Source organism: Xenia sp. Carnegie-2017, unplaced genomic scaffold (assembly GCF_021976095.1).
Source record: "Xenia sp. Carnegie-2017 unplaced genomic scaffold, XeniaSp_v1 HiC_scaffold_16, whole genome shotgun sequence".
Taxonomy (NCBI): domain Eukaryota; kingdom Metazoa; phylum Cnidaria; class Anthozoa; order Malacalcyonacea; family Xeniidae; genus Xenia; species Xenia sp. Carnegie-2017.
The window spans coordinates 8,555,066-8,575,897 of NW_025813469.1; the positions used below are offsets into that span (position 1 = coordinate 8,555,066).

At 31.5% G+C, this 20,832-nt stretch overlaps 1 long non-coding RNA gene across 1 annotated transcript; it reads right to left on the bottom strand.

Annotated features, from left to right (window-relative positions):
- Positions 1-20,058: 20,058 nt before the first annotated feature.
- On the bottom strand, positions 20,059-20,453 carry LOC124436948. The gene is made up of 2 exons (XR_006945551.1): positions 20,400-20,453; positions 20,059-20,327 (listed from the first exon to the last, which is right to left on the bottom strand). It is a non-coding gene; the product is annotated as an uncharacterized LOC124436948 (long non-coding RNA).
- Positions 20,454-20,832: the final 379 nt, after the last annotated feature.

Genomic DNA, 20,832 nt, shown 5'->3' on the forward strand with positions numbered 1-20,832 from the left:
ACGTCATACAAAAAACTATAGTAACCACGCTACTACCTTAAATACCGTCCATTCTTCCTACCCTTTTGATATAATTAACACAATTGATGTGATTTAAGTCTGGTCTAAAATATTACAAAAAACCATTCACTGAATGAGCTTCATTATCTTGAGAGATGTTAATTAGAGCTAAGCTGAGCTAAACCAAAGTCAAATGCCTAATATTAATGTACACGAAAGTGCGTTATATGTAGCTTTTGTGACCGTTTCTCGTTTATTCATTTGTTTCAAATGTAAATGGTCATATAAGATGTATAATGTAAGAGCAAAATGAAAATGCCTTTTCCTCCAGTAATAATATTCAAGAAAAACTTCTCAATTCTGATTGGTTAAGAGCATGGCAGTCTTTGAAAAACTCACTTGTGCATGTTTGTGCCAAATTGCTCTCAAGACCACTCAAAACAACACTTATTGCTATGACTATCAGATGTGTCTACTAAAATTCCTGTATATCTTAATGGAAGATAGTCATTTGAACACAAAGTAGATTATTGCATGAGGTATAAACAATCCTAAAATTTCTGGAATAAATCTGCAAGCTGGCTACAATATTGAACGCAAATGCTAGCGTCTTGTTTTAATTCAAAGTAATGTGACGATTTTATACATTTTTTAAGCATACAAATGGAAAAGTGTCTTGAATACATACCATGGAACAGTTTTAACTGGTTTGGAAGAATAATATTGATTATCTTTGGTGTAGCTTTCATCCCTGTTACTAGTGTTTCATCATTTTTATATTTTAATAGCTCATTTAATTGTTATAATGAGATTATATCAAAGACGAAAGAAAGTTCTCGTTTAAAGAGCATTGAATCAAGATGTTTCAGACAATACAAAGATGGTTTAACTTTTAAGTATGAAGCTTTTCTTATGGTAATTTTTAATTTTGCCATTGTCTTAAGTTGGAGTATTGTCTATGGACATTATGTAAAGCATCGAATTGAACATAATGATAATGACAGTCCAATCGTAAACAGTGACGAACAAAGTGAACCGCTACATGTGGATTATAGCGAAGGAACTCCTCAATCTGACAACGTTGCATCTAATTTATCTTCATTTTACATTTGCATCATTCATTTGGTGGTTCGCCTCATCATATTGTCTGTCTTTGTTGGATTACTTTTCTTTGCCGAATTTCCCGTCGAATGCACCTGTAAAAGACGTCCAACTATGAAAGAAATTTCCATGTTAAATCACACCATTTCAACCGTTGATTGTGAAAACCACAACAGTGATTCTAGTGAAACCTTAATTAAAGTTGTTTTATCTGTCGATTATATTGTAATAACACTAACAATTTTGGAGCTGTTTTGCTTGATGTGGAAGGCTAGGAACGATAACTCTTTTAAAAGAGAGGAAAAATTTTATACTGTTTACTTGAATCTTGTACCGCGGAGAACAAAAAAATGTGGAGAACTTTTGGAAGAAATTAAAAAAAATTTCAACAAAAACAAATTATGTGAAATACATGACGACTTTGGCGGTAAGACCAAAGAGTGTCGAAATCTTCACAATATTTACATCAACGTCATAATGCAAGCAGAAAGACAATTAGAGAATGCTTATCCAAAAAAAATTAAAAGGCACTAAATCTTTCATTGCTATCTTACAATAAGAAAAGATACAAAAAATTTAACAAGAGCAGCAGAAATTTTTAAACCTATCCAGGGGGAGCAAGACCAATCGTTTCCCCGTACCATTTTAGTTATTGGAAGGCCAGGAATTGGTAAAACTATGTTAACAAAAAGAATTTTGCTTGAATGGATAGAAAATTCAGATGAATTTTTTCTAGATAAACTAGTTCTTTTAATGCGATGTCGTGCTTTTAAAAATGGCAACATTAGTCTCAATGATATGTTAAGTGATTGTGATGGATTTTCAGATAAGGAATTTCCTAAAATTTACGACTTTGTAATCAAGTATCCTGAAAAAACTGTTCTTGTCTTTGATGGTCTTGATGAACTATCTTTGAATGAAGAATGCCTTAACATTGATAGTTCAATAGACCCAAATAGGAAAATGCAAGCATTTACACTATTAAGTTCGTTTGTAAAACGTAATCTGTTGCCTGGTGTCACTGTTGTTATAACATTGCGACCCACGGCTGAACATGCATTTGATGAACTAAAATTTGACCGAGCAGTGGAGATCTTAGGTTTTTTTGAAGAACAGATCAAAGATTATATCGAAAAGTTTTGTGGTGATGACAAGAATACCAATGAGCTGATTTTGAATTATATTGATAATTCTATTGAACTTCGTAGCTTGTGCTACATCCCTGTCAACACTTATATTGTCTGTTTGACCCTAAAAGAATGCTTTATAAATAATGCTGAGGATATTCCAAAGACAATCACTGAACTGTACAACAGAGCAATTAAAATCTTACTATGGAGACACCATCCTTCTCTCAAGAAACGAAAAACGCCGAAAAATCATTTGACTATCCCTTTACCATCTTACTTGATACAGATTGAAACAGCAAAGAGAGGACTTGAGGAAGGAAATCTGATTTTTGAAGATAAGAAAAATGAATTTCAAGATTTGGCAAACTGTGGTGTTTTTCATCAGATATTACAAAAACGACGATTTTTTTATTGTTTTCTTCATTTGACTCTTCAAGAATTTTTTGCTGCGTGGTGTATTGTTGACGATTGGCAAAACCTTGGAAAATTTTTGGATGATCACGTGGCAGATCCTAAATGGCATTTGGTGATTGAATTCATTGCTGGTTTAGTTGGAGATATGAAGAAAAGAGGAGAAGTAGAGGATATTAACGTTTTTGAACAAAGGTAAAATATTTTTATGTATTAATAAAAAATCTCTGCAGGTTTTGTGTGGTTACATGAAATTTTTTATTAAAACTAAGAGAAATCATTTTCAAAAAAATATTATTTATAAACTTTCTATTACAATTTTCACAATTTGGTGTTCAAAGCAACAATCTAAGGATTCTTTAACACATGACATCTCATTAACCTACTTTTATCTAAAATCTGGATGTTTGTAAGTAATGAGGTATAATTGTAAATGTTTTAAAGTTAACCACAACAGGCGGTATTTGGTTTTGCTATTTAACATAAAAGTAAGAGCATGCTTTCTTTATTGTTTGTTTTCCTCAAATATGAATGATAAGTTTTCAGATTAATCTGTTGTTGCAAAAGGATTGTTGTTTAAGCCTTTCCAATGCAATATGCTTCACTAATAATGTAGGGTTTTGTTACATATATTCAGAATTTATTCAGGTTATTAGCGAACTATCTATTAATTATCAAATATTTTCTAGCATTCAACCTTATATATACTGACCTTGCATGCTGGACAGCTGATATAAAAAAGTGGAGGAGAAATACTCCTCTACTGTTTTATTAGTAAAATGTGTAACTTTCATTTTTACCTAAACTATATGCCAACCTCAGTTGTCATTTAGAAAAGAGAAGAGCATCTTAAAAAAACAATTTTAAAATATAAAAACCATTGAAAATATATTTTTATAATTTAACACATTGCACTAAGTCCAGTCAAAGTTCATATATAGCTTTATATAGTATTCTATAGTATTCTATACTACATGAACTATCACTACATATTGGGTATTTGGAGAGTAATGATTACGTGGTAGTGGTAAGCGTTATAATTTCATGAAATGGTGTATAAAACCACATTTCATTCTTACAAAACACCTTTTCGTTTTGAAAAAAGTATTCATAATATAGGCTATCCATATCGGCTTACTGTATATTTAATTTGTAAATTGAAGTGTTGGATATCAGGTGTTTATTAATCCAGCATGTTTTTACATATATTCAGATAAGCTGCTAAGGTCACCAGGACAGTGTAAACCTGCATAAATAATGGTCTTACTTTATCAAATTCATATGATATGACGTCATATGTCTGACGTCTTGAAATTTGCCTACTGTATTTAAAATCCTAGATGTGTCCCTGTATGAAAAGTCCTAAGAAATCTAACTTTCGGAACATGCTAAAATTTAGGATTTACTGTTCCGATGTAAAAAAATTAAATACCAGCATGTTTAAAGAAATGGCAAAATTGACTTGTCACGTTTATTGAAACAAATCAAATTAAGAGAAACGATGATGTATTGTGAAAGCAGTATATTTGAATTTATGTAATATGTGAAATATATAGATTAAGTTGTTTTTAAGGTCAAATATTGGACAAGAAGCGATGTGCTTTGTCACACAAGTGTCTCAGTTAATAGTGTTGCAACATGCACTATGACGCACAAGACATCAAAACATTACATCTACAATATATCATTAAAAATATTTAAATGCTTTCTTCATTCTACGTTTCTCCTGATTTGACAAGATTTTTTAGTTGAAACGGAAAAACGCATTGCACTAGCTATAAAATAAACAAAAACACGACGCAAATTTTTTCCAGTTGCAAAAAAAACGAAAGAGTTAAAAACCAAATAACCTTTAATTAGTAAATGTAACTTGATTTAAGTTTGATCGACTTGGTTTTTGAAGCAAATAGAAGAATTTTTACTTTCCACTATTAAGCTGATGACTGTAATTAAGTCTACTTCATCGACTTTAAAACAGTGTGTAGTTTTTTACTTACCAAACAATTCAAATAAGATGCACCCTCTCTAGCTATGCTCGACCACAGAGAAAATAATCTGCATCAGCTAACTAATTGCTTATCATGCAACAATACGTACGCAAGTATTAAGTCTTTGATTAACGATTGGTTTATAAATAACTTTTGTATTTAACATTTGCAGGTTTACATTTTGGATCTCGCATTTATTTTCCAATGACGGCAATAAAGCAATTGGTTTTCTGGGAGTAAAGTGCTTATACGAGTTGCAAGACAAAGATGTCATCAGGTCAGCATGTACACAACTAAATAAGAATTATTCTCGAGAAATGAAGATTGAATACGTTTCTTTTACTCCTGTTGATTCAAAAGCATTTTTTGAATTTCTTTCTGAATGCAAACACATAAATGAAGTTGTGTTCTATTCGTGTGACTTTATTGATAATCATACCTGCCTTGCAATGAAACAGTATTTATTAAACTGGACAGGCGACGAATTACTCTCTTTGCGTTTTCAGGAATATGATTTTAGTCATTATTTTTTGAAACATCTCAGCGAAACTTTAAAAAATGGTAACTTTACATTCACTGCATCTGCGAACTATTTTCATCCAGGAAATGAAGGTGCTAAATATCTTAGTGAAGCTTTGAAATTTGAGAATTGTAAAATTGCGGATTTATATATAAATGAACAGGATTTAGGTGATGAAGGCGCTAAATATCTTAGTGAATCTTTGAAAAGTGAGAATTGTAAACTTACTCAATTGTGTCTTGATGACAACAAGATAGGAGGTCATGAAGGCGCTAAATATCTCAGTGAAGCTTTGAAAAGTGAGAATTGTATACTTACTGAATTGCTTATTATGGGTAGCAATATAGGTGATCAAGGTGCTAAATATCTTAGCGAAGCATTGAAAAGTGAGAATTGTAAACTTACTGAATTGCGTATTGATGGCAACAAGATCGGTGACCAAGGCGCTAAATATCTTAGTGAAACTTTGAAATATGAGAATTGTAAGCTTACTAAATTGTATTTTAATGACAACAAGATAGGTGATGAAGGCGCTAAATATCTTAGTGAAGCTTTGAAAAGTGAGAATTGTAAACTTACTCAAATGGGCATTATTGAAAACGACATAGGTGATGAAGGTGTTAAATATCTTAGTGAAGCATTGAAAAGTGAGAATTGTAAACTTACTAAATTGTTAATGAGTGACAACAACATTGGTGATGAAGGCGCTAAATATCTTAGTGAAGCATTGAAAAGTGAGAATTGTAAACTTACTAAATTGTTAATGAGTGACAACAACATTGGTGATGAAGGCGCTAAATATCTTAGTGAAGCCTTGGAAAGTGAAAATTGTAAACTTACGGAAGTGTAGCTTTCTTCTTACAAAATTAGTAATCAAGGCGCAAAATATCTTAGTGAAGCTTCAAAAAGTGAGAATTGAAAACTTACTCAATTGGACACTGATGATAACAATAATGGTGACCAAGACGCAATGTATCTTAGTGAAGCGTTGAAAAGTGAGAACAATAAACTTACTGAAAACTTAAGATTGAACACTAAAAACGTAGTTTGCAAACGGAAAGGCCTAGGACTTAGTCTTGGCCAACCATTGTCTATAAAGAAAAGATTCGTTTGCAGTGGTGTACTGGGCTCTGACTGGCTTCAATTTAAGGCCCTTTAGCTTTTTACTATTAGGAGGGACCATAAAAACTATACCCAAAATATTTTGTGATAATATATTGTCATAAACAACAATTTACGCAGAATTTAGCTACCCTAAGCTGTTTTTAACTTTGCAAAAGAACTCAGTGTTGTAAAAAGAACAGTTAATCCATTTCCAATGACTTTGACACCTGTCAAAAGTACTTTTAAATGTTAGTTTGTGCATTGCCCGTTTGCCTGCTTTAATTTTTATTTCTCAGTAAGGGAGCCTAACAATGGGCCCATATGCTATGGCGCATGCAATTGCTAGTAGAGCAGTCCAAGCCTGATGCATAACCTGTTATCGACATCTAACTTATGAGTAATATAGCCATGATTTTCTTTTGTTGCGCAAATTGTAAGCTTGATAAAATGTAAGTTTGTAGCTATCTCAATTTTTCAGGAATGAGCTGGAATAAGCTATCATCGAAATTTTATCAAGCTGGTTTTTAGCTATATATTTCTACGTAGTTTTTATAAAAACTTTGCACATTTTCAGCTTTCTTATTCAAGTGAAGTGAACGCATTTCATTTTAAAGTTGGCTTGCGCACGCAGTAGCGAAGAGTTTCATTAAGTTTTCTTGACTAACTAAAATGACTGAAAATGATAATTTGTTACTTAAAAATTTCCTCTCATGCAAAAGCATAAGCAAAACTCTGAAATGTGTCTCCTGGGAAAAAGTTGACCTTCTTTTGTTACATAAACTTAAAAAATACAACGAAATAGCCTGTAGGTGCGCAAGCCACTTATATTTTACTTCGTATAATTCCACCTCTAGCTTAAAAGATTATAATTTTTTTATTTACTATACTGTAAATGAATAATTTATGTGCATTTTGGAACTTTCATTTCATGGAAACGCACCTTCATTTTAATTCATTTTGTAAAGTAAAAGTATTGTTTGAGTTTTAGATAGACGATTTTCATTTGTTTGTTTTGTTAATTTTATAACATTTAATGTAAATAGTAAAAATTGTTGCAAACAATGATAGACTGAAATGATGTTGTAAATTTTTAAGTAGCCAATGAAATTTAAATAATAAACATAAACACACGAATATTTTTATAAAAAATCCTTTTCCTGATGACAATTCCGACAACATTCATACGAACGCACAATTTGAGTGTTTATTTAAGAAAAAGTTGTTTTCTTGTAATTGTATTTTGACTTTATTTAAAAGTCACTGACAACAATTAGTTTTTACAAGCGTCCCGATTTTTCAAAAAAATAGAAACAGAATATTACGTCAGATACTTGCCACAAACTCTATCAGGTATAACAAAGGAGTAAAGTTAAGAAATGAATTTTTTACTATCTGCTCATAACAAGACTTCATCATTTGTATTTGGCTTCAAAAAAAGTATGACCGTATGGGTGTAGAAAGTCGATAATTGAGATACAGTATAGTGAATATACAGTGGGGCCACTCCATTGAATTTTTTCGTGCAAGGCATACCTTTTTACACAATTACCCATGCGATTAACATAGTGAAAGTCAGTCAATTGCTTTTTTTGACCAATTGAAATGATAAAATAGCTAACGGCAGCTAGTAATGTAATGAAATAAACAGCAGCCAATTGCACAACAAGTGGACCTACTGTATATCCCTATAATGTGATTGAGAGAAGGGCTAATATTCATTTATAAATAGTAAAAAGTATTAATTTCCATTGAAGTCGATGGCTCTCTAATGATTATATCGTGCATATTTGAATATGAGCCCCTCCCACAATTATCAATCTTCCTATACCCATATATGAGCAAAAAATGTCAATGCTTAAAGAGCCATATAGTATTAAGCCAGCATTTTGTAATGATGCATGCGATGTATACAATTTTTCTAGCTATTTATAAATTTGCTGAAAATCATTGTCATAAAATATATAGGCAAAAACAAAATCATAAGCGTATCTTTGCTTTACATAACAATCTATTCTTTAGATTATTCAAACTCCGTGGCACAAAATAATTTGCTTGCTATTGACTCAAAAGATACAGATGACTGCTAAGTTTTTAGAACGTTTTATTTTAAAATCTCTAAGTTTGAGCCTTTAAAAAGTAAAAGGTTTTTAAGACGCGATACGCTTAACTGTCATGCGCGTTTATGATGCATAAATGTAATCATATATGTAACTTATTCACCATCTAGTAAGTCATTTATAAACTTTGAAAAAATTTAAGTGTCGCTCTACAATGCCGTAAAAAATATCTTTTATAGATAACCCGTAGCAATCTGTAATTCTGTTATTGTATATCAATCAAACGCAGTTACAAAGACAAACAACAACAGATTGCTCACCAAAAAAAATCGCTCTCATCTAAGAAAACAAGGTAAGTTTGTGGTGATGTGTTGGTTAAGGAAGATAAATTGCTATTTTTGTTTATTAGTCGCTCCGTCCAAAGTCTTATTTCAACATTAAGATGATTTTAAATAACATATAGCTGACGAAGCGAATTAATTTCGAAGTTGCAATTCTATTATAGAAGTATAGAAATATTGATCAGCAAATTGGCCATGCTTATAATCGCTCTAAATGAATTTTCCTTGTCGAATTTATGATTCCTGAATTTAGATTTTTGCTAATTATACTTATATTATAAATGTTTTATGATATTAGGAATAATAGTATTTTAACTTTAAAGTTTTTATAATGATTTTAATTTGTTGTTAGTGTAATCGAAGTGACAAAGATAAAAAAATGTGCTCAAACTCTTTTCATCATGTCATTGACACAGAATAAAAAAATATTAAATAATTTTTTTTATTCAAGCTTTCGTTAAATATCGTTTGTCTCACATTTATGTGCTAATATAAAATCAAATCACTCTTTCCAATCGTCCTCATAAAAGGATATCGCTTCTATTTTTTATTTTAAAGTAGTTATAATACTTTTGATGTTATAGGTTTACAAATATTTTTTGATGTGTTGTAGGAACAATCGATATGACAGAAGATAAAAAAATAAATATGCACGAACTATAAAGTCATTAATATGGAATAAGAGGACAGTTATTTGTATTCCAGCTTTCAGTATGCAATGTATCTCTCTTGCTGATATGGAAATGTTGAATCAAATTGCTTTTGCTTTGCAATCGACTTTAGCAAGACAATTCAAAATATATGCACTGCAGAAAAGACAAACATTCATAGAGTCTTATTGTAAGCATACTTTATGATAATGCACTAAAATTTACACTTTTTTGTATCCATTTGCACGAAAAAATTAAAATAAAAAAAAATACCAAAAAAATCATAAGCTTTATCTTTGACATACGTTACAGTCTATTCTTAAGATGATTGAATTCCGTGGCACAAACAAAATAATAAGCCTCATTTTAACTTAAAGAATACATCAGACATTTAAATTGTCAGAACTTTAAACATAAAAACCTAAAAGCTTAAACAGTGTCAACTACTAAATAGTTTCTCAAACAAAACACAAAAAATTACCACGACTGTTTAATATGTATATACTTATTGTGTATATAAAATGTAAATTTTCAAACATAGCGCAGCATATATGTGCAAAATATGTTCGTTTTCAGTTAAAATCACTAAAAATTGTATGAAGATAGTTCTTGTGATAATGATCAAAATTTTGATATAGTACTATAAAAAAAATTGCGTTCTTAGTGCTTTTTCGGGGATGTTCTTAAAATGGCAGCCACCTTGAACTGACAGTCAAAATATTGGTCAAAATTATTCTAGGGAATTTCGGCAAATATCAAAAATTGTTTTTAAAAATTATCGCTCAAATTAGCCATTGCAATCAAATAGTTCAATTAATCACAAAACATGCACTGATTAGAATAATTGAACTAAAGTTCATAATATACGACGTTTGGTTTCTGTCTAAAAACTCTTTTCTTACACGCAATTAAAAATAAATTATGAGGTAACTAGAATCAGTTTATTGCAGAGCTATTTCATGTCATAAAGAACATGACTAAACATGACAAAAACGTTTTCCGTATTTCTTATTAAACATTAATCCTTAACATTTAAATCTTGAAAATGTTCTTTGCAACATAACTCTCAAGACCGCGGAGAGATTTGAAAAGTGCGGTGGGGGTCCGGCAAAAATAAGATTGCAGAATACGATTGTTGTTCCCATTATAGCAAAGTTGATTTTTAGAATTTTATTAGTAATCATCAAATACACAAAATTTGTTTGATTTCGTTTGTGAAGCTTATTATAGTGTGTTCAGATACTGAGTGCCCAGGCATGGTGTTCAGGAACGTGCTCCAATAGGAACACTACATTTTGATGGTGCCCGTGTATAAGTGCCCATGTCTGAGTATATCTGAGCAAAGTATACAGAGAGGCACGTATTCAGCACTTGGTTCAAAACTTGTTTATAAAGTAAAGCATGAAATTATTACCGAATGATGGACAAATCCTTATTAAATAATCTGTTGTCGCAAGCCTCAGGACACTTGGAAAGAGCTGTACAACTCAAATTGACCTTGTAGCATTCCCCCAATGCTGACATGACTTTATCATTTCTGGTAATGTTGTCCTTAAGGGCCAATATTTGTTTCCATCTAAGATCTATCTTCAGTCTTGTAGACGTGGAAGGAAAGGAATTTGAGCAAGCTCCTGTACCTATGCGTAACCAGCCTGTTAGAATGTACAGTTGACATATTGAGCCATAACTGCTCGTGTTGATGGGAGAGCGTCAAACTGTTTTCCCTTGCGAAAAAAATGCTTAAGGGCTTTATTGACCTTTTGTTTTTACGCTCTGTCGTACCACAGCACAGTATACCCCTCCGAAAATGATGTCCACTCATCACAAACTTCCAAAAGCGCATTGCTCATGGCTAGAAAAACATGGCTAGAGTAACATTGGGATAAATATTCCAGGTATCCAAGGAGTTTTCTTGCCCTTACCGAAAAAGAGGAAATGGTGTCACATCCAGTGAAAGTATGAAAAACGGAGAAAAGCACCGGTGACCTACCGAAAACCTTAGTTATTTCATGAGCTGCTATATAACGTACGTAGATGTGTGCAGGTTTCAAGTGCTAGCTAGAGTTCAATATCATTATTATACAGCTCCTGTATTTGATGGAGCAGAGATACTGTCAGAGCATGAACACCTGTATCGTCACTGCGCACTTTGATTTTGCTGATACAACACTGGATAGCATCAGCCTGGCGCTCTCAATCAATAGAAGTGACTCACTGGGCGAGAAATTGAAACAGCTCTTGCTTGCTTTCCTTTCAGCTTTTTGGAGGGGGTTATTCGGTGCAACGAATTGCCTCACTCTTACACCGTGAAGACTCCTAGTAGTGGCTTTCAGGCTGCTCCAATTTTCTTCGTTCCACCTAATATCGATACGTTTCACATATCAAATCTACGCAGACACAGAAATAAACGTAGATGTGGCGTAATCTTCCAATGTTACATTAGGCTTGAAAAAGTGGACTACGGAAGCTTCATCCAGAACTCCCTAAGTTCTTCTCTGCAGCTTCAGTCAAATCTTATTTACGATATTCTCCCAGAGAAATTTAACAATTAGGGCCTCTTTATGCCACTTAGTGTTTTTGCATTAGAAGGGACGTAATTGCTCCCTTCATAATGCTAAGATTCCAGCATTTACACTACTAAGTTTGCTGGTAAAACGTAAACAGTTGCCTGGTGCCACTGTTGTTATAACAATACGACCCACAGCTGAACATGCATTTCATGAACTAAAATTTGACCGAAATGTGGAGATCTCAGGTTTTTTTGAAGAACAGATCAAATATAATATCGAAAAGTTTTGTGTCGATGATAAGAATACTAATGAACTGATTTTGAATTGCATTGATAATTCTTGTAAGCTTCGTAGCCTGTGTTATATCCGCTTCAACACTTATATCGTCTGTATGACCCTAAAGGAATGCTTTATAAATAATTCTGGGGATATTCCAAAGACAATCACTGAATTGTACAACAGAGCAATTAACGTCTTATTATGGAGACACCATCCTTCTCTCAAGAAAAAAAACAACGCCAAAAATCATTTGACTTCCCTTGCTTCATACCGATATAAAAAAAGAAAAATCAAAGTGAGGTATTGAGAAAGGAATTTGATTTTTGAAGAAGAGAATAATACAGAATTTCAAGATTTGGCAAACTGTGGTATTTTTCATCAAATACCACATAAACGACGCTTTTTCTATTGTTTTCTCTATTTAACTCTTTACGAGTTTTTAACTGTGTGGAGTATTGTTAACGATTTGCAAAAACCTTGGAAAATTTTTGGATGATCAAGTGGCAGATCCTAAATGGCATTTGGTGATTGAATTCATTTCTGGTTTAGATGGAGATTTGATAAAAAGAAAAGAAGTAGAAGATATGAACGTCGTTGGACATAGGTAAAATATTTATATGTACTGATGGAAAATTGCTGCACGTTTTATGTTGTTACGTGAAATTTCTTATTAAATCCAAGGGAACTCATTAAAAAAATTTACTTATTCTTTCTACTACAATTTTCATGATTTGGTATTCAAAGATGCAATCAAAGGATTCTTTACACACGAAACCATCGCACTATTAATGGTTTACAATCATCTGTGTTCATATACATTGCACATGAGAAGATTTAATGCTAAAATTTGTCATGTATTTTCTATCATGTCGTATAATGCTTTGAGTTGCAAGGTTTTAATTTTTCCATGAAAAGAAAATCCTGCATAGACTATCCACATTTTAATAATAAAGTGGTGGAATCATGCTTTAATTCCACGTTAATTTATGGTCTAAACGTAAGCCAAAATCAGAGCTATGTACGATTTATTATCTCATCAAAAAAATTAGACTTTGTATTACTATACAGTGTCTTGATATGTTGGAATTGGTCTTCAGGTGATTTATCATAAGTTTATATTAGTCTGCTACTCTGAGGTTCCATGAGAGAGCAATACCTACTTTACTGGTGCAAATTTAGCTTTCAATTGTTCGTAGGAAAATATTTTCTTAAAATAATTACATTGGTATGATCATCGTTATACTATTTAAACTTTCTTGTAATTCCTTTCAACTACCCTTGTATGTCTTCCCCATCTGAATTTTTGGTAGAGATACTATCAAAACTCATTGGATGTGCTCAAACAAACGTGTGATAGAACCAAGTGTTATCCCAATTTTCCTCGCAACTGCATTTTACGCTGTTGTGCAAAACGCTAGCAATAGGTCATTGAGTAATCCATGTGCAATTCTCTAATGTTAAGAAGAGTTTGCATTCCCACAATTTGCATTGCAAATAATAAACTTCATTAATTAATAGTTAAGTATTAACAGCCTAAAGGATATTTAATAAGAACGATGATTTTTTCAAAGCAAACATGTTTCAACAATACAAAAATTTCATCTTTATTGCAGATTGATATGACTTAAGTAATATGATACAATATAGGAAGCTATGAAATGAATAAATCATTTAAAAAGAATGGGAACAATATCTAATTATAATTACTAAGTTATTCACGTTGATTATAATAAAAAATATAGTGCATTAGCTAGTGGTTAATTTTAAATATAGCTCATCATTTTTTTCATCAAAGTAAAGTGTTTCTTTAATTTTAAAAGAAAGATTTGAGTGATCGGACATGGAAAAGTATATAACATGCCACATGTTGAACAAAATTTGTCTTTTGGTACTTTGCTGGCAACTTTAATCCTTGTTTTTTTTTTTACCAAAAGATTCTTGCTAGACGGAAACAGTCTAGCTCCACATGACTACAGAGCAAACTTACAAATGTATTGCTTCACCATTTTAGGACTGTTTCAAAGGTTGAATTTTACATAAGCCAAAATGCATTTGGGACAAAAGAAAATGAAGAGTTTATCTAATCATTTCTATTGTCTTTATAGCATTCAGCATAGATAAAAAGCAAGAATTAAAACCAATCTTGAATTATTGCATTAGCAAATCAAATTCCAGTCAATTAACATTAGATATACGCCCTTTTCTTCTATGAAACCAATGGTTTACAAGTAATTTGTGTTTTAAATTTTTATATTTAAAGATTGGATTTCAAATTTATTTCCTGAGGACAGCGATAAATTTCCTTGCTGATACGAGTTGCAGGACAAAGATGTCAAGAGGTCAGCTTGCATGTAGTTAAAGAATTTTTCTCGAGAAATGAGGATTGATAGAGTTTCTTTTACGTTGTTCATCCAAACGCATTGTTTGAATTTCTTTCTGAATGCGAGCAACTCACAAATTTTTTTTTACCAATGCAAGTTTCTTGCCAATCATAGCTGTCTTCCAATGAAAAACTATTTGTTAAATGTAAGAGCTGAAATTGCAATTTATTTACGATTTAACTACTTTAATTTTGGAAAATACATTTGGAATCATCTTAGTAAAGCTTTAAAGAGTGAGAGTTGTAAACTTACTAAATTGTATATTAGTATTAGCAAAATAATTGATGAATGTGCTAAATATCTTAGTAAAACTTTGGAAAGTAAGAATTGTACGCTTACTGAAGTAATTATTGGTGGTAATAGTATAAGTGATAAAGGTGGTGCTGAATTTCTTAGTGAATATTTTAAAAATGAGAATTTTTATCTTGCTGAATTGAAAATTGAATAAAACAATATTCGAGATCAGGGTGCTAAATATTTAAGTGAAGCTTTAAAGAGAGAATTGTAAGCTTACTAAATTAATTATCAATGGTGACAGTATAAGTAGTCAAGGTGCTACATATTTTAATGAAGCTTTAAAGAATTGTAAACTTACTGATTTATAAATACATCGGTAATAACAGTATAGGTGATTAAGGTGATGAATTTCTTACTGAAGCTTTAAAATGTAAGGATTGCAAGCTTACTGATTTAAATATCGGTAATAACAGTATGGGTGATCATGGTGCTGAATGTCTTAGTGAAGCCTTGAAGAGTGAGAATTGTAAGCTTAATAAATTGAATAATGAAGAAAATGATATTAGTGATCAGGGCTCTATATATTTTAGTGAAGCTTTGAAAAGTGAGAATTGTAAATTTAGCTACTGCATTAAACATGGGCGGTAATAGTATACGTGATCAAAGCGCTAGATATTTTAGTGAAGATTTATATATCAGTAATAATAGTATAGATGATCAAGGTGCTGAATATATTGAGAATTGTGAACTTACTAAATTGTATTTAAGTAATAGCAATATAGGTGATAGGAGTGCTAAATATCTTAGTAAAGCATTAAAAAGTGAGAATTGCGATCTAGCTGAATTGGATGTTGTATTAAACATTTTTAACGATGAGGGTTGGTAAATATCTTAGTGAAGTATTGAATAGGGAAAATTGCAAAATTACTGTATTGAATATTAATTATTGTAATATAGGTGATAAAACCGTTGAAAAACTTAGTGAAGTTATAAAAAGTGAGAATTGTAAACTTACTGAATTAAGTAATTTCAATAACAAATTAAGTGGTGAAGATTTTAAATGTCTTAGTAAAGCTTTAAAAAGTGAAAATTTTATTCATCTGAAAATTGGCAAAGTTATTCGCCAAGGGCAAAAGGTTGGTGATTTTTCGTAGCCAACAATCGGCGATCTATTTTCTGTTTGGAAATTAAAAGACTTTAGAAAAACGTTTGTGCCTTTACAGTTGTGTATACGTTAATGCCGTAACTTATTTGTAAAAATAACATTGATTTTGTTTTGTTGTGTCAATTTTAACTGTAAGTTTATTTATAAAATTTATTTTATATGTAAGTTTATTTGCAGCAATAACAGATAATTTTTCCAAAAAATTCATGCGGAAGGTATTAACTAAATATTTGGAAAAAATCATTGTTTTTTTTCAAAATTATTTTTTCGCATTTCAAGATGCCTTTTTTTTACGAAAATTGAGCACAGAGGGAAATTTTGTACAAGTTGGCTTCACATAAGGTAAAAATTTCATTCTATTTTATTTTGTTCTCGCTTTGTTTGTAGATAATTATCTAAAATAACCGAATATAGTAAGTAGAGTAGTAGACCCTGTATGCATTCCTGATACATTTGCAAATTCAACCTCACAATAAAACATTTTTTGGCATTAAACATTAATTAAACACGGAAAAACTGACTCTTGAGAAAAATATATCATTCTTTGTCTACATAAACGCAAATAACATTAACGAAATAGCCTGTAGGTGTGTAAGCCACTTGTATTTAACTTAAAATCATCCCACCTCCTGCTTGAAGTTCATAATTCAAACCTTTATATGTTTTGTAAAGTCAAGTGAACAATATATACATCTTGGGACTCTCATTTCATATAAACGTTCATTGATTTAAAGTCAACAACTAAATCTATAAGTATAGTTTGATTCGTAAACAAATATTGTTCATTTATTTTTTTCTTTAATTTTACAATATTTACTGTAAACAATTAAAAGTGTAACAAACAATGATGGACTTTAATGATGTTATAAATATTTTATTATCCAATGAAATTTAAATAATAAACGTGAACAGACAAATATTTTCAGTAGAAAATCTTTTCCAACTGACAATTTGCTTTTTATTATATATTTGGAATCGAGATCCTATCTTTTAAATGCCTCTTTTAATATCTTGTGACACGCGTTCGCGCTGCTACTGGATTCTACTTAACTCAACTTTTATCTAAAAGTGAACACATATACCATTTTTGTTTTTGTATATATTCTCTATGGTACTGATATATAATATTAAGACAAAGAGTTTACAATCACGATAACTTATGACAATCACTTAAACTGTATTACCCAAACAATTGTGTATACCTACACACTAACTAGCTGTTTCTAACAAACCCACAGAATTGAGCATTCTTGGGGCATTCAACGTCAACAGCTATATGACACATACTGTACAAGCTAACAAAGTTTTAAGAAATTTGGCTGATGCGTACACGAACGCATAGCTTTCAAATTGCAAATTATTTTGAACTTTTTGGGTTTAAATAACATCTTGTTATAAGGTCGGCACTAGATCATGGTCAACTAACGTGCGCGCCCACATATTATTCTTATTATGCCAGCGGTAAGTAACAATTGACGAATATTCATGTTATGTAATTACCATTGGTAATTACCTATAAGCTGTGACAAACCACTAAAATATAGAATAACCATTGAGAATAACAAGTTTCATATGCGTATTTAACCGATATGCGGCTAAATGACGAGAAGAATTCGTTTTTCGATTTCAGGTTTGGATAGTTTTACTATTTTACACATCTATTGTTTTGTATTCTTTGTATTTTACATATATTGTCATATGCTCAACGATTTTAAATCATCATAACGATACTCGAAGAAGCAATGAACAATATACAATGAACGTAACAGTGGCGTATCCAGCCCGTTTTATTTTGCTCTACTATACAATTATTTCTTTGTTCACTAACTGTAAAAACAACAGATTTCTAAAGAAATGTTTATTGATAATAATATCAAATTTACATACCACGACCAAATTATCTTCCGGGCTCACTACACAACTGTGTAAATTTATAAGGTAAATTTATTATTTCTACATTTTGTAGACAGTATTAGTTATATGTCCCCAGTTAGTTGTAAAAATAAATACCATGTCCATGATTCACAAATAGAAAATGTTAATTTTGTTTAATATTATTTACAGATATATACATGCATGATTTGTCAAGGGGTTCCAATTTGAGCAATTACAGTGTACATGTTTGCAAGCAAAAGTGAAGCGATACATGATTATTTTTATGTTAGATGCTTACAATTACTATTTTCTCACAGAATATAATTTTTTGAATGGCAGGTTTGCATTGCATTCTCAATATGGGGAAACATCTCGATTTTTTGTTCTTCAAAGCATTTGACCAGATGCACTCGCATCTTCTCCTGCAGCCAGGCAACAGAGCAAGGGTTCACACCATTAGCCAAAGCAACAGCATTTGCCACAGCAAAAAGACCATAATCTGATGATCCTTTGGACGTTGTTGGAGAATCATTTTGACGTTTAAAGAACCATCCTGTTCTTGGAGGTTTTTCTAAACATTCTGGAGTTGCCTTTTTAATGATGAATTCAGGTTGATACTCATAGATTCAAAGACTACTATTTCACCAGTTATGGATGTAGAAACCATCCAGTGGTGACCAATATTGTGACATTGAATTGCTTGGGTAATACTTTCAAATGAACCTTTCTCAGCGAGTATTTCGTCTGTAGTCTTGTCTATTAAACACTTACATCAGTTCATTCATGTCATCATTAAGTATTTGGTTCATACATGTCATCATTAAATAGTTGGTTCATACATGTCATCATTAAATAGTTGGTTCATACATGTCATCATTAGGTACTTGGTTCATACATGTTATCATTAAGTATTCGGTTCATACATGTTATCATGCTTTAATATTTAAAATTTAAACAAAAGTTCGGCTTTAATATGTGTATGAAATTTTGTGAAATTTCTTCTTCACCATTGCACAATAACCAAAAATTAGTATATCTCTGGACAAGCGTATGCTTTCTGCATTGAAGTTATTATATAATATATACCTATCAATTTATTTCTGTTGAGACAGCACCACCCACTGCGAGTTTGTTTTTTATAATCACCGAATATTTCCAGCATTTCTTCTTTGGAATTGCATATTACAATACCTTCGTCTAAACTGCTGTTGTTTTTTGCTTCACTCTCCGCATACTTCATTGGAAACTCCATTTTCGAACTAGCATTTGGCAACAATTCCATGATTTCCCACGCTTTTTATGTTTAGAAGAATATACGTATGGCAAGTTGCCATTTTACAATGTAGGAAAATATGAATTTTTTGTTGCTCCAAAAACATTTAGCGAAATGCCATTGTATCTTCTCATATGACCATAAAATCAAGAAATGGTGCATTCAATGCTGTTTGGGAGGTGGTTGCATGGAAGTCGAGCATTCTTCATGAAATTATGGATGGTCATTGCAGAGCACAGAGCACCCCAACTTGACAAAGATTTTTAGTTTACAAAATTGATAAAGAAACTTGTTCATGTTAAGTGGTAATATTATTTGCAAACACTATGACATCATGCAATGACTTTTTACAATTACATTTCACTATTTGAGAGAGTTGCATCTAAGGCTAGTTATGTTCTACAGCACTGGGTCTATGCCACAAGCATAACAAAAGCAGGTGGGAGCCTTTTAAACTGTTCGAAAAACCCTTTGACAATGGAAGGAATTATATGCTCAAAGGTTTTTCTAAACAATCTGTTTTTCCATAATAGAATTTATTTTGGTGCTCAGAGATTCAATGTGAAAATTTTTGCCAGAGATGAATGTAGAGAATACCCAGTGTTACATGTTAAGATATATTGTTACCATTTCTTGTTTTAAAGTATTTTCAGGAACATGTATGAATTAGCTGCTGTGATTGATATCACAACTCAACATTCAATCTGGCTGCACCTGTACTATGATTACCTATCAATTTTTCGTGATAAATCAATATGCTCAATTGAAAACTATCCATTTCATTTAATGAACACTTAAGTTAGATTGTGGTTCACTGTGTGGATGGCACTGCTGGAGACAATGAGTTTTCTAAATTTCCTGAGAATAACTTTAACAAAGATAAAAAAGTTACCACACCTGCACATTAACTCAAATCAGAAAATTACAAGCAAGTATGGACAAACAGTCAAACACATTAAACACACAAACTTTATATTATTATGCAGGAAGTTTTGAAAAAAATTTGAAGATACGAATCTAGATGGGTGTGTTTATCATCTATAATAATTTTTATTAGTACTACAAATAACAGGAAAATATTTAATATCATATCTATAATACAAATAGAGTCGATTTCTACTTTATAACATCACATTGTTCACCTTAGGTCCAGTGAATTTGCAATTCTTGAAGTGCGGTTATTGTATTGTAAAATACTATCAATCCATTACTTCTGCAAGGCAGACATTTCAAAGAAAGTACATCTCACAAAAATTGAATTGAAATCTTTGTAATCTTTTCTCGCTTTCTCTATTGCCAATTTGCCTTATTGCCATATGTAGTGCGGTAAAATCATTCGCATAATGAATACATGAATATTCGTCAATTGTTACTTACCGCTGACATAATAAGAATAATATGTGGGCGCGTACGTTAGTTGACCATGATCTAGTGCCGACCTTGTTATAATCTTCCTCAATTATGCCTAAATTTGTGGTTTAATTAATCCAAATATGAATAACTAATGAAAGTTTCAAAAAAAATGGCATTTAAAAAAGAAAATAATGTAAACTTATTCTCAATTTGGATGCTTAGCGTTCGTGCACAGTTTCGCCAAATTTTACGGAAGTTTGTAAGCTTGAACAACATGTAACAAATTTTAACCCTAGGTGTTCCACATGGTCTTTCGCTTTGTCGTTTTCGTGCGCAAGCTATTTCAAAAGAGCTTGTAGGTAACACAATTGTCATTCTAAAAATGGTTTTTATTTGCAAAATTTTCTGTCAGATAATCCATTGGAAGTCCAACTGTCTATATCATTAAAGGATTTTG